General features: G+C 39.6%; 1 protein-coding gene across 2 annotated transcripts in view; it reads left to right on the top strand.

The window, feature by feature from the left end:
- The window catches only part of LOC121881564 (neuronal PAS domain-containing protein 3), a 367,402-nt gene that overhangs the window by 1,627 nt on the left and 351,647 nt on the right, over positions 1-14,128 (top strand). Inside the window, exon 1 of one of the 2 annotated variants that reach the window (XM_042389430.1) lies at positions 5,618-5,865. The exons of the other annotated variant lie outside the window; for it this stretch is intronic. The gene's annotated coding sequence lies outside the window, so the exon portion shown is untranslated. Of the gene's footprint in view, positions 1-5,617; positions 5,866-14,128 lie in introns of those variants that run through there. 2 annotated transcript variants of the gene reach the window in all.

Here is a 14,128-nt window from a genome sequence, read left to right as displayed (position 1 = left end):
TGCAAGTCAACATGGCCCTGATTGCAGAGACTGTCCATGATAACATCCTTTACTGCTAAACATAGTCTGCAGCTGTTGGATTGGTGATGAAAAGTCTCTTCATGTCAGAAGAAATCAAAAATGGAAATGTGTCTGTACTTACGGATTCTTAAAAACCACTTGGCATTTGGAAAATATTTTTTACTGAACATAAAATTATTCTTGTTGTGGTGTCAACCTTCAACATTAACAACCTAACTAAGATTATATCACCCACTAGTGTCTCATACAGGCTGAACAGAAGGCAAAACAGCTTTAATATAATAATTTTATATATATATATATATACAATGCCTATTTCCATTTTATTCAAACACAAATACAAATATAAATAATTTTGCTGCCTCAACAAATATATACAAATACAAATACTGGGCTCTCTGCACATGCCTAGAAGGTACATGTGACGTTTATTTCAAAGGTAACTGGGACATCTGATCTTTTACTTTGTGGTTCTCACTAGTTTAGCACAGTTTAACTACAGTATAAAACATGCAGGTGTTTGCTTGTTGGAAGTCTGTTCACACTTTGTACCAGTAATCCAACAGCAGCTTTGTCAAGAGAACTTTTAATACACGTCTCTTCAGATTTTATCAGCTCATGTTTTGCGACCAAAAGACATTTCTGTGTAACCGCATTGGTCATATTTTAATGAAATTGAGAGCAACAATAACAAAGTTCATAGTTGACCTTTGACATACTAATTTGACAAAACATTCCCAATTTAACCGTATAACATGGTCTTCATCAGCAGAAGGCGTTTGTCCAGTTGTCATGGAGATGGACCTGTTCGTCCCTGTTGGTTTAAAGGTAAACCATCAAAGTTCACTCTTGACCTTGAAAATAACAGTTTGACAAAACTATTAGTCCCAACTCCAGGTCCACTTAATAGCTTTTTTGCAAAGCTTTCAACCATATCACACGGCCTTCATCAGCAGAATATTTTAAAGCCGACACCGACGAGAAGTCCTGAAATTGTGTTCACTTTATTTGAGAATTTCATTTCATTTTGTCACTTACTCTTATCCAAGTAGGCATAACTTAGCATTCATTTTTTATATTTTAAATTTTATCGGTTTTATAAAAGAGTAAAGGGTTTGGGAGTGCACATCCAGAGTTATTACACGGACACATCTCACCATTTTAAGATTAAAGCATCAATCAGCTGTTAAATAACGTATCTAACATCTCAGGTAGATCATACATGTTGCCTGAGCAGATGTGTTGGAACTGTGAGTGTAACGTCCAGCTCAACAGTCCGCTGGCAGTATTTGTTCTAAATGATCTAAATGAAAGTCGCCCTTTTATCTTCTCTCCTCTGCAGCCGGTGTGTTTCTGCTCTGTAAGTCCGTCATATTGCTGCGTTCTGACACTTCCTTCTGTCTTTCAGGAAGTATCAGAGGAGAGCTGTCAGAAGATTAAAAAAAATAGCAGTTAGCTGCAACAAAACACACTCCACATTAAAGCAAATTGCTTCTTGCGATTTTTGATAGTTTCTCATTGTTGCGTCGGGGAGAGGCGTCCCTCTCGGTTGGAGCTGTGATGTTGATTGTGGCTGAAGGGGCCTTCAGATGACTGATAAGCGTTGATGAATGAAAATGGAAATGCTTTTCAGCATTTTGCCTTCAAAGGGAAATCAAATACGGAGGAAGGAGTGGGGAGAGCAGTGGAGAGAGAATATTTGCCTTTTTGCAATTAACAAGATATGTTCTTTTTTTGTGGTCAGAAAAATGGAAATGGCTTTTAAGGTCGTAAAGGTCGAGCGCATCGAAGCATGGTGGCTCTGCAATTACTCTTCAGGCAGCGGCCTGATTGGGGGGAGGGCGGGGGGTCCGGCCGCGCACCGACGGTCAAATTAACGAGACGGCCGGCTCCCTGTTGAAAAGATCACATGTGATTACCGTACATCAAACAGACAGAGCGCTCAAATTATCTCCTCTCTCACTGTGAAGTCGGAGAAAAAGGGATAAAACGCAGACGGACTGATTGGTTAAAGGCTTTAAATGTCAAAACTTTCACTGTCCACATCTTGAATGAATCTGCTTCTCCTCTGCTCAACAGACCGGAGGGGGGTCGTCCTCAAGTTTACACCAACTGTAACAAATGGCTGCTCTCGTGACATAATTGAGGACATACTGTATATCATTGGACTCGTCTGTGAATCTGATGCTCCCAGTTATGATTTAAGCTAATATTTTTTCAAATCATCTGCTTGTTGTTGAACTCGAAGCTCATTTCAGCACCTTTCTCATCACACTTCGTACACATTCATACTGGGAGGCTGCCCAGTAAAACCAGTAGTCTGTACTTTGCTCAAGGGCACATTAAAGGCAGTGGAAGTCATTACGAACTCACTTTGATAATCGGCTTTTTTCAGTCACACCAAAATTGAAATCAGCAACCTTGATCTGATATTTTTCATTGTGTGTTGAATATTTTATAAAACAGAAAATCTAATGGTGACATTATTACATTTTTGTCTTCTTTTACAAATCGAGTGTGTGTGTACTCTTTCTGTGTGAAAATGAAGACAAGATCATCACGTCTCCTCCTTATTTTTCCAACAGCTTCACTGGAATATAACATCAGAAAATATATAAAACACACCGTAACCAGGCCTTTTTAAATAGCTACTAGTTCATCAGTCACAGAGATGCTCATCTTCAAGCTTAAATCATATTTCCTTGAACATTAAACCCTCACAAACTTTAACTGAAAGGCTCAAACTGTCAACATGAGGAGCAGAGTAACATCCTCACACCTTACAGTACATCAGGAGTTCATTTTAAATGTTTTCAAGCGTAGAAATATTGTATAATATTGATGATATGAGATGAAAATTTAACAGTTGTAATTGTTAAATTGTGAGAGTTAAATGAGTATATAAAGCAAACAAATAAGTGACTTGAACGAACATTAAGATTTCCTTTTAATTAAAGCCTGTATTATGTTCACTGGAGATGTTTTTCCTGTTTTGTTACCAAATAGAATCAGTTGCAAAGTGGTCGAAATGGATGGAGGCATAAAAAGCAGGATGTTGACACTCACTAGATTTAGGTTACTAAAACATTTAGTGTTGCCATGAGAAGATATTGAAGTAAAACAAATGAAAAACATTGTCTGGTAACTGTTTAACAGAAATTATATGTATGAACATTTTGCAACTTTGCAGATATTTCATTTATTTATTCAAAAGGATGATGCACATTAAACAACATTTCATGTACCAGTGTCTTTTGGCAACATGTTCTGAAACCATGAAGTGTAAAAAATAAAAAAAAGTCATCCAGGCTGTATTATGTGTTAAGAAACGTGATAGCGTGTGGAATTGTACCAAACAATACAGAGAACACTTCAGGTCAAGTAAACAGCTGCATAACCAGAAAAGTTACATAAGGAGTTTGTTATCGAAAGGTCCAGTTACAATCTCTGGAGAAGCAAATAATCCTGTCGCCAGGACGCGTTGACCTATGCCGATCATTGACACACCCAAAAAATGTCAGTCCGCCAGACAAACAGTAGACATCTGGGAATAGTCTTTGCACATAGCGTACAAAGACGAAATTGAGAAATCACATAGGTCAAGATCCAAGTGATCATGGACTCACAAAAGTGCCAAAAGTCACGCCACATTGGTATAAATAGGAGTTGGGTGTGAGTTGAGGGGCTGCATTGATGATTTTCTGAGTTTTGTATGTTTCCTGTGTAATGAAATAAACTCCCGTCGGTTGTCTGCTCATCTCTCTGGTCTCAGCGTTTGGTGTGAACATCTTTAATATAGCCTGACTTGAAACCCCTATTATTCAAAATTTATTTAAAAAAAAAAATCTTTTGTATATAAATGTAATCTTTGTCTGATCTGTCAGTGTGTAACGTGTTGGTTTTGGCTCGTAGTGATGAACCCAAAGAGAATTATCAGTGACTCTGCAGCTAATCTTTAGCACTTTTAAGGGCCAAGCTACAAAGTTTTTACAGACAGAAGCAACATAAAACCACTTACACTGTTGAAACAACATGAAACGCACGCAAAAGCAGATATAAGACACATAATTTTTATGAGTAAAAAATTAAGATATTATAGAAAATATAAAACAAAACAAGTATTGATATGAAATGTAAATGTTACAGAAGTTCCTGTGGGTGATTTGAGGGTACATAGAAAGTTTTTCTTTCAAGGAAAAAGGCCAAAACTCAAAAATACAACGTTATGTTTGTCTCCTTCACACAAGACGTCCATGAGGAATCAATACGCAGACAGTCTGGTCTTCTTTTATTCAGACAGGTGAGGAAAACACTCGTACCTGCAGGACTGCAGAGATGTGACACTCTCCTCCTCTCCGGATGCAATCACTGTACACAGAAACACTCTGAATGAAAGTTAAATTTAAACATATTTATATTACTGGAATGCTGCAGGGTTGGGGGATGTGTTTTAAACCATTTGCATCGGTGGCTGAATGAAAACGAGACGTGTGTGTTCAAACACGCACGTACGCAGAGTGAAGCACCTTCTCGAGTCTCTCTCTCGGCGCTGTAATGATCTTCTTGTAGGCGCTGCGGAAAAGCTTTTTGCAATCCCTCCTTCATTTTCTTCTCCTCTTCTCCCTGATGAGCAGAGCCATCCCTTCATCATCAGCTGCACCATAATGTACTTAAATCTGGGGATGAGAGGAGAAAATGGAAGGATAGATTGAAAACAGATTCGCTTATATGCTGATCTCACATTAGGGGATGTATATAATACGATGAAGTCATCAAGGATTTGTTCGCCACAATCAGAGTCATCCATCGACGGTTCGACGCGCTGCAGATGAAGAGAGAGAAACTTCACTCTGCTGCAGGTTGGGGGGAGGTTCACGGATTTTTGAACAGAGTTTAGTTTTCTTTCTGTCTGCCGGGATCAAACACACCTTCCCTTCCTGCTCTGACTGTAACAGACATTCATTTCCAGCCAGGACGCTCGCTTTCTTTCCCTGTCGGAGATCACATTTAGGTGGTTTTACATGCTTTAACCTAATAATTACTGCATATACCTTAGTTTTTCCAAATCATCCCATTACTTTTTTGACAGATGAAGAAGAAAATACACATTTGGGGTAGAGACTTGATAATCAAGTGATGTCTGGGAACAACTCCCTGATCAACAAGATGCCAACTGCGTGTCTTTCCTGCCTTTGACTCCTGCTGATTTGACCTTTTTGATCCTGTCTGAATGTAGCACCCCCTCCTGTTTTTGCCCCTCCCCTTACTATTGGTTACCAATTGTTGGATCTTACAGTATAAAGTGTTTCCATCCCGTCTGCTCTGGGTCAGTAATCTCAGCGCATTTCCGGAATGTTATTAAATCACTTCCACCACAGCAAACTTTGAACAAGGACTTGAGTGATTTTCTTTATTACAGACGCTGGTTTCAGTTCAATTCTATAAAAATCAACTTGCAGAGATTTGAAACTTGCTGCAGATAGATAACGCATCACAGTCAACATGCTCCACGTAGAGACCGTCCTCCCATGAAAAACGACTGACATTACGAACAGGTCGTAATGTCAGTCACCCAAAAACAACTTATAGTTACGTTTGAGTGACAGCTGCCATCAGCTGCAGTAATTGTGAGCCGTTGTTTGGCCAAATAACCAAATAACATGCAATGGGAGTAAACAATATGGACACCAACTACAAGTAAAAACAAAGCAAAACTACTTAAACCCGAATCCCCCCCCCCATGACATGACAAGATGGTTCGGCCCAAGGAGCATTTAAGACTCCTCAACCTTCAGCCACACCTTTTGCTCCACCAGGAAGGACGTCCCCCTCCAAACAACCACGGTAACTCAAAGACAAAGAAACATGTGATAAATATAACAGAAAACTGCATGTGTGCACTTTATATATAAAACCATGTGAGGTTGAGTGTTGGATGTTTTGTTGCAACATATCCATAATTTGGCATTTTGTGATGATCATTACACACCAGGAAGCAGCTGTTTTCAGGCTCAGCTGTGGTTTGAACTCACCTGAATTTCTATTTTGTTTCATTTCATTTATTCTGTCTGACGATGTGTTCGTGTTTGGGAGGGGAGCATATTAAGTTTTGTTTTGCTTTATAACCAATCATGCAAGATTTTTATTTTATTTTATTTTATTTTTTCGTGAACACTGAACAAAACAACACTTGAATTTCTCCAACTTTATTGTCCAAATATTTAAATACACAATACAAACAAATAATACACAAATACAGGAAAACCATCATAAAAAACCCATAAAATATATAATCATACATTTTTAAAAAATCAATAGAAATAAGAAGACTGAGGAAAATAAATAAACAATTGAATAAAAATGAATAAATAAAGATTACAGGTTAACTGAGTTATGTGAGTTGAATAAGGCACTTTTATGGTTCTTCATTTAGCTAAAAGAATGAAGGAGACTTTAAATTTCTGCAGGAAAAGGCAGAAAATTAGGTGGTGATTTAGAGAATTTGTGTTTGTGTTTTTTATAAAATTTAGCCTCTAAAATATAAAAATTGATAATATACTTAAAGGAGCCGTTCTTTGTCATAAAAATACAATTACATCATATAAAGTAAACATATAAGGCTCATTAATGAACACAAGCAAACTATTATGCAATCATGTCATCACACTATTATGTCATCAGATCAAATAATTCATATAAAGATACTTAAGTTAAAAAAAAATGTAATATCAAAATACTAAAACTAAATGAAAAGACACACAGAAAAAGAAAAAAATATAAACAATGTGAGCAGAAAACATTTAAAAAACATAATTTATATTAGTGTTCTTTACAGTGTGGTACAGAGTCCAGAGGTTGTGATATGAAGCTGTAAACAGACACCGTGTTCATGCACATGCTCAGTAGCGTCGGCCTTACACAGAACTACTCTCCAGAGACTGAAAACGTGACACTGTTATTAGTCTTTGAAGCTGTTTCTAAACAAACTAACGTGACCAAACTCTTCATGATGAAGGAACATGTGACCCAGTGCAGCGGTGAGACTCACTGACATGTTTTTAATAAGATATATCAGGCTGTGATACACACACACAATACTTGTTAGTGGACCGATTGATTGTTGTTTATTTCATGGAATTTGTTCACAATAAGAAAATTAAAAATATTCTTTGTCCTTAAGAGGAGTTAACGGGATGTTTTTGTAAATTAATAATTTTATTGTTTCTTAGTTTGAAGCAGAAATGATTCAAGATGGAAAAATATCATCAAACAATATCAATAAAAGATTTGAAAGGAGTAACCATGACAGCAAAGTGTTGCTCTATTAAAGCATCATGTGCACCTGATGATTGTAACTGTGTGTGTGTGTGTGTGTGTGTGTGTGTGTACGTTTCTTCACATTCTAATGAGTGTGTGTGTGTGTGTGTGCGTTTTTTAATACGGATTCATAGAGTTTTTAGGCTGATTGCATTTTCACATCAGTCGTCAAAATGCATTTAAAAAACAATTTGATACGAGACGGCGAGAGGCCATGAGCCGCTCCGAACGGCCGAATAAATAAAAGCAATGATGATGCCAGCGTCGACCGCAGACGGCGATCAATCATTAGCATACGTAAGGAAGTCTGTGTGTGTGTGTGTGTGTGTGTGTGTGTGTGTGTGAGGGAAGGACGACACAGAGGAAAAGAAGACATAAAGTTGATGTCTATTATCAATCATTTGCATATGGAGGTGTGCAGATGAGTAACTGTGTGTGTGTGTGTGTGTGTGTGTTTGAATGGAAACTTTGCGTGCCTTCAAAATGCTCCATCTGTAATTCCTCATAGCAGTTAATTCATCATCTGTGCTGAGGCGTCGAGGCGTCCGCAGGCATTTAGGACTAATATTTCAGCTCCCATTACAGCGACAGAACAGAGAGCCGAGGCTCTGGTTTGACCTTTGACCTCAGCCAGGGGAATCGCAGCCTGACCCCATCCATCAACGGCGGGCAGAGGGAAAATATTAAGAGGGTAACATTATTAGTTAGATTACAGGGGGGAGAGAGATTTAGCTGTCATCTCCGGCTGGCAGGGTGGGCGGCTGACATTGGCTGTCTGTCCGGTTACCTGCCTGTCTGTCACTCTGATTGGCCGGCGAGGCCACCTGTCTATCTGTCTGTCTGTCTGTCTTCCTGTTTGACATTCACTTTTACTTTATGAAAGATGATGAAAGAAGTTGTGGAGAAGACTAAAAACTAACAGTGTTATTATTCACTATTTCCGTAGAAGCATTTTACCATCAAATCATCATTAGAACATGAATCCTGAGACATTAGTATAATTATCCTGAAAACATTAACTCATAACTGAGCAGATGTCAGGCTCAAGCAGGCTGTAATATTGACTGATTTTCAACTGTGGAAGGAAATCTTCAGGTTTGCTGTACGTCACAAAACAGTGAGGTGTTGCCGTCCCTCCAGACCAAACACAACAACCACTTCCAGTAGTGCTAAAAAAATACTGATTAGTCAAACTCATCTGTCATTTTTTAATCAAATGTTCAAATTTCCTGCTTTTCTGTTTTATCAGATTGTAAATTGTATATTTTTTGAGGTTTGGACTGTTGTGAAGACAATACGAGCTATCTGAAGGTGTCACTTTGGGTTCTGGAGGCTTGTGATGGATGTTTTTCACTATTTTTGACATTTTATAATTTGATCAATAAATCAAAAGAAAATAGATTGAAGGTGTCAGTATGCTTCAAAAAAAAAGTGCTTGTTGCTTGTTGAACTGCATCTGACACCCCATCCCATCACACATTTCTGATTTTGAAGGGCTGCGTCTGACAATCTGTAACTTTTCACAAGTTTTCAGAAGTTAAAATTCACAGGATTTTAACTTCTCTCCTGAACTCTCAGTTTTCATTCTTCTTGCAAACTGTTTCTGTCACTTTTTGTGTGAACAACTGAGTGTGACACAGTGAAAACCTGTGAGGGGAGAGATGAGAAAATGGCACATTCTTTCTCAAACAAATGAAAAGTCAAACTTATATAAGCAATAAAATGAGACTGTCCTCCCGAGAAGAAATGACCTGACTGTCATCTCTCCATCACAAGCCGATCGTGTCCCCAGACCCAACCAAACCTTGATCATAGGTGGTGGTGGATCAGAAAATGATCATATGGGTTGTTTTGGAAGCTTAGGGTTAGGGTTAGGGTTAGGGTAGGGTTAGGGGGTTGGAGTTAGGGGTTAAGGTTAGGGTTTAGGGTTAGGGGTTAGTGTTAGGTTTAGGTTAGGGGTTAAGGTTAGGGTAGGGGTTGGGGTTAGGGTTTAGGATTAGGGGTTAGGGTAGGGTTAGGGGTTTAGGGTAGGGTTAGGGTTTAGGATTAGGGGTTAGTGTTAGGTTTAGGGTTAGGGGTTAAGGTTAGGGTAGGGGTTGAGGTTAGGGTTTAGAGTAGGGTTGGTTAGGGGTTAGGGTTGGGATTAGGTTTAGGGTTAGGGTAGGGTTAGGGGGTTAGGGTTTAGTCTAGGGTTAGGTTTAGGGTTAGGGGTTAGGGTTTAGGGTAGGATTAGGGGTTGGGGTTAGGGTTAGGTTTAGGGTTAGGGGTTAGGGTTGGGGTTAGGGTTTAGGGTAGGGTTAGGTTTAGGGTAGGGTTAGGGTTTAGGGTTAGGGGTTAGGGGTTAGGGTAGGTTTAGGGTGAGGTTTGGGTTGGGATTAGGGTTTAGGGTTAGGATAGGTTTAGGGTTAGGGGTTGGGGTTAGGGTTTAGGGTAGGATTAGGGGTTGGGATTAGGGTTTAGGGTTAGGATAGGTTTAGGGTAGGGTTAGGGTTTAGGGTTAGGGGTTAGGGGTTAGGGTAGGTTTAGGGTGAGGTTTGGGTTGGGATTAGGGTTTAGGGTTAGGATAGGTTTAGGGTTAGGGGTTGGGGTTAGGGTTTAGGGTAGGATTAGGGGTTGGGATTAGGGTTTAGGGTTAGGATAGGTTTAGGGTTGGGATTAGGGTTTAGGGTGAGGTTAGGGTTAGGGGTTAGGGGTTGGGGTTAGGGTTAGGGTTTAGGGTGAGGTTAGGGTTGGGATTAGGGTTTGGGGTTAGGATAGGTTTAGGGTTAGGGGTTGGGGTTAGGGTTAAAAGTTTGAGGACTTTTGCAAATTTGGAGGGAAATCTGCAGTATAAGAGAGCACTGTCCCTCCAGAGCAAGTAAAGTTTTTAAAGTTTGTAAATATGGCAGGTGGGAAAAGGAGAAAAATCACGTGTGTGGAAGTGTAACGTAGACTGTTGATCAAAAGAAAATCAACTGATAATTAAGTCAGTTGTCAGCTGCTGTTTACAGGACAAGAAGTGAAGTTCTTGTCAACTTAAACCTGAGCAAACTGTCTTTTAAAATGTGAAAAAAAGTCGGTGACATCTTTTTAAAAACAGGAGCTTTGTTCTGATAGTTTCCAATCATCACTCGTTGAAAACACAACTGTCTCTGCAGTCCGATTTCCATAACGAAAACTGATCATTTCTCTGTCATCTGCCGTCTTTCACAAAGACGAAAAAAAAAAAAAAATAAATGAGAAAACAGAGACATGTGATCTTTAACGGACTGATGGTCGGCTTGATAGAAAGGCTGGCGTCTGCAGAGATGACAGGCTGCTTCCAAAATGGATTTAGAGAGACATGACAGGGAATTATTGACTTTTGTTGTGTTTTACAGCAAGTCAGAAAAAGTGATGACAGCTGACGGTGGCTTTGTGTGTGTGTGTGTGTGAGAGAGAGAGAGAGAGAGAGAGAGTGTGTATGGGCGATCATGTGGATGAACATACTGACGCTATGAGAGTGCATGTTTGTGATGCTACGTTCAGGTACAGTGAAAGCCAATTTTAGTTTTGCTGTATTTGTGTAAATTTCCCTTTTGTGATGCAACATTAAATGTTACAAGTTTGAATCCTGAGTAAAAATTTATTGTTTTTTTTTCTTCAGATGACATTTATCACATGACCCTGACTCCATTTTGTCTCTTCTTTCTGCCTCCGTGGTCTCTGTACGTTAAAACAGAGTCAGACAACTCGAGATAATTACAGTTTTCTTCCTCAAGTTTCAAAACTTGTAATTAGAGCGGAGCTTCATCGGCTCAGTTTGTGCTGCCAGCAGTGAATCTGCATTTGTGTTTTTCTACTGACCCTGAAGCGTCAGTAGAAATAAAGAGCCGGATATCACTTTAAAATGTTGTAATATTTGCCCTGATATGAGTTTAAGTAAAGTAACACTTTTCAGCCCAAGAATCTCTACAGGAATCAGGTTCATATTGATTGATTCCACACTTTTAACACATGATTAATGTCCAGTGCTATTGATCAGGAAGTAGGGTGCGATATATGTCGCAAAGCAAAGAGTACGTGGAGGTCGGGTCACACCGGAGTCCACATACCTTCACAGACCTGCAATTTATGTTTTATTTTTCATTAACTGTAACCACAATATTTTCCTAACATTAACCACAGTGTACTGTAGTTATCATGCAAAGATATTTTAGAAAGACAGAATTTTAAAAACATTATATTATTATAATTTCACAAGATCTGTGGTTTTGCAGAATCGTCCGATAACGTTGCTGTTGTCTGGTTATGGGGCTGCTTTTTTGATTCCTACAGTGATGTTTGGACAAAACTTAAATCAAATTAACAGCTTTATCTGGATGCTTCAACCATATTGTGAAACCTACATCAGTGGAATTGGCTTTTTATTTATAAAAGCATTAATCTAAATCTAAACTAAGGCTGATGGTCAATTTAATTTAAGATAATTTAAGATAAGAGAAAAAATAAGCAGCTGTCGTCCCTGGTTTTCATCTTAGTTTGCTTTAAGGAGTTGAGGGGCACCTGCTTAATTTGTTTTAAATTAAGACAAGTTACATGTTTAAATGCTGTCTAATCACAAGCAGCCATACAGGATCTTTGCCTAAATAAAATACAGTCTAATTTTAGCAACATTTTGATTTAAATCAGGAACTATTTCATCTAAGAATAAGTAAACACGATTAAGAATCAAGACTCAAGAAAGAGACAATCAGTGAAATTGCTTTTGGTGCTAAGGACCAAAAAAAAATAGGTGACTTCTATTTGTACCTGAACGCACCACAATACAAAGAGAAAGTACAGTGTGAGAAAGTGTTTGTTGTTTTGCTGCTGGAGCACAGGATGTGTGTGTGTGTGTGTGTGTGTGTGTGTGTGTGTGTGTGTGTGTGTGTGTGTGTGTGTGTGTGTGTGTGTGTGTTGTCCTGAGGGATAACAGCAGGTTGACTGTCCTGATTCTGTCTGCTGTACTTTACCTGGTCACAGCTCACTAATACAGCCAGCACACACAGCCTGTAATGTAAACACACAAACACACACATCCAGTGCACACACACACACACACACATACACAACAGCAACACACATGAATGCACACATAGAAAAAAAAAAAAGTGCACACTCTGCAGAGGCAAATGCATATTATGTCAAATGCGTAATGCACACACACACACACACACACACACGCATCATGAGTTAGTGGTCATACTTAGAAAATACAGGGACACATACACATGCACACACACACACACACACACACACACACATTTCAGTCCTAATTCTATAAGGGGGTCCAGCATGTCTCCCTTGAAACCTCCAGTCCAATTCATTTGATTTCATTACAGAGAGAGAGAGAGAGAGAGAGAGAGAGAGAGAGGGAGAGAGAGAGAGAGAGGGAGTAGTAGAAGAAGAGAGAGCGAGGCTGGGTTCTGGGTTGCAGCGGTGGTTTTCATTAGGAGCTGCTGGTTAGAGCTGCGATCCAATTTAGACTGCAGGCTGGCAGAGTGGCGAGCTGTGTGTTTTTATTGGTATTTAATCAGCTCAATTGGGACGTTTTATTAGTGCAATGCTTTGTTTCGGTCGACAGACAAGAACTGTAGGTTATTAGGGGCTCTCAAAGTGAGGCTCAGAGTCCCTGCAGGGGTCCTGCAGGGGTTTCTGCGGGTCCAGAGGAGGATGAGATATTGAAAATGTGTCCTGCGTAGCTCAATAAGGAGCAGGGAAGCACTAAAACCACCAGAGTTGGGGGTTTGATTCCCTGTGCTGAAAATGTCAGGATGCAAATTAGAGTTTTAGTTCTGCAAACTTGTCTCAGTGGCAGAGCTGCGAGTGAGGGAACCGAAGGAACAAAATAAATGTCAGTGATGTCTTTTTTTAAAATCCATTTATAAAGAGGCTTCGGGAAGTTTAGCAAGTTAGTTAATTAGCTTACTTATCTAGCCGTCGGCTAGCATGATAGCTAATCCAGATACAAGGATTTAGTGCATTTGTTGTGTATGTTTCTGTCACTGAACTAGTTGTATATTTAAAGGGCAGGTTCACAATTTAAGTCTGTCCTAAAACAGTCGGGTCCCCAAATGATGCTTCTCTTGCTGTAATCATTCCTTCTGTTCACATTGACCGTTAGAAGATTCCACAGTCCTCCTTCTGTGCAAAACATTTTTAAAAGTAAAAGTTTATCTGAAGCTAATATGAAGCTTCAGCGTCCAAATGAGTCAAATCAAGTAGATATCTTTCAACGTTACAGTCTTTTTAGTGCTAAAGTCCCTCTTTTTATTACTATACTTCCACCGCAGCTCAACAATTCACTTCCTTGTAAGTTCGTTATAAAGGGAATCTTATCCTGGTCCGAAGTGGGTCGTCTAGCTGATCTTCCTGTGGTTCCGACTTGTTCTGATCCGAAAATAGTGCCTGCTGACACTGCAGCTTCTTCTCCACTGTTGGCTAGCAGCGTTCAGGTGGCTCACCATTCCTCTGGGAAGCCAAATCAACAGCCCTCATCTCGAGAAATGACCTCCTCTTCCTGTCTTAAGATCTTGACAGAGGCAGTGATCAGAAGTTCTGGAAGTATTCTGTGTCCTCAGCCGGCAGGGAAATCCTCTCACAGGTTGGATATTGCTGCCCCACCACAACACTTGCCTGCTCAGACACCCCATCCTCAGTTGGCGACTTTGGCATGCACTGTGGAAACAGTTCATGCATTCTCCTGCCATGAGAAACCACAGCTGTCATCTCCTCATCCCCTCTTCTCCCCAACCACTAATAGTTGGGGATTCCAGAATCAGGAATATCT

This window comes from Thunnus maccoyii, chromosome 16 (assembly GCF_910596095.1).
Source record: "Thunnus maccoyii chromosome 16, fThuMac1.1, whole genome shotgun sequence".
Lineage (NCBI taxonomy): Eukaryota > Metazoa > Chordata > Actinopteri > Scombriformes > Scombridae > Thunnus > Thunnus maccoyii.
This window is presented reverse-complemented; position numbering and strand designations above follow the sequence as displayed.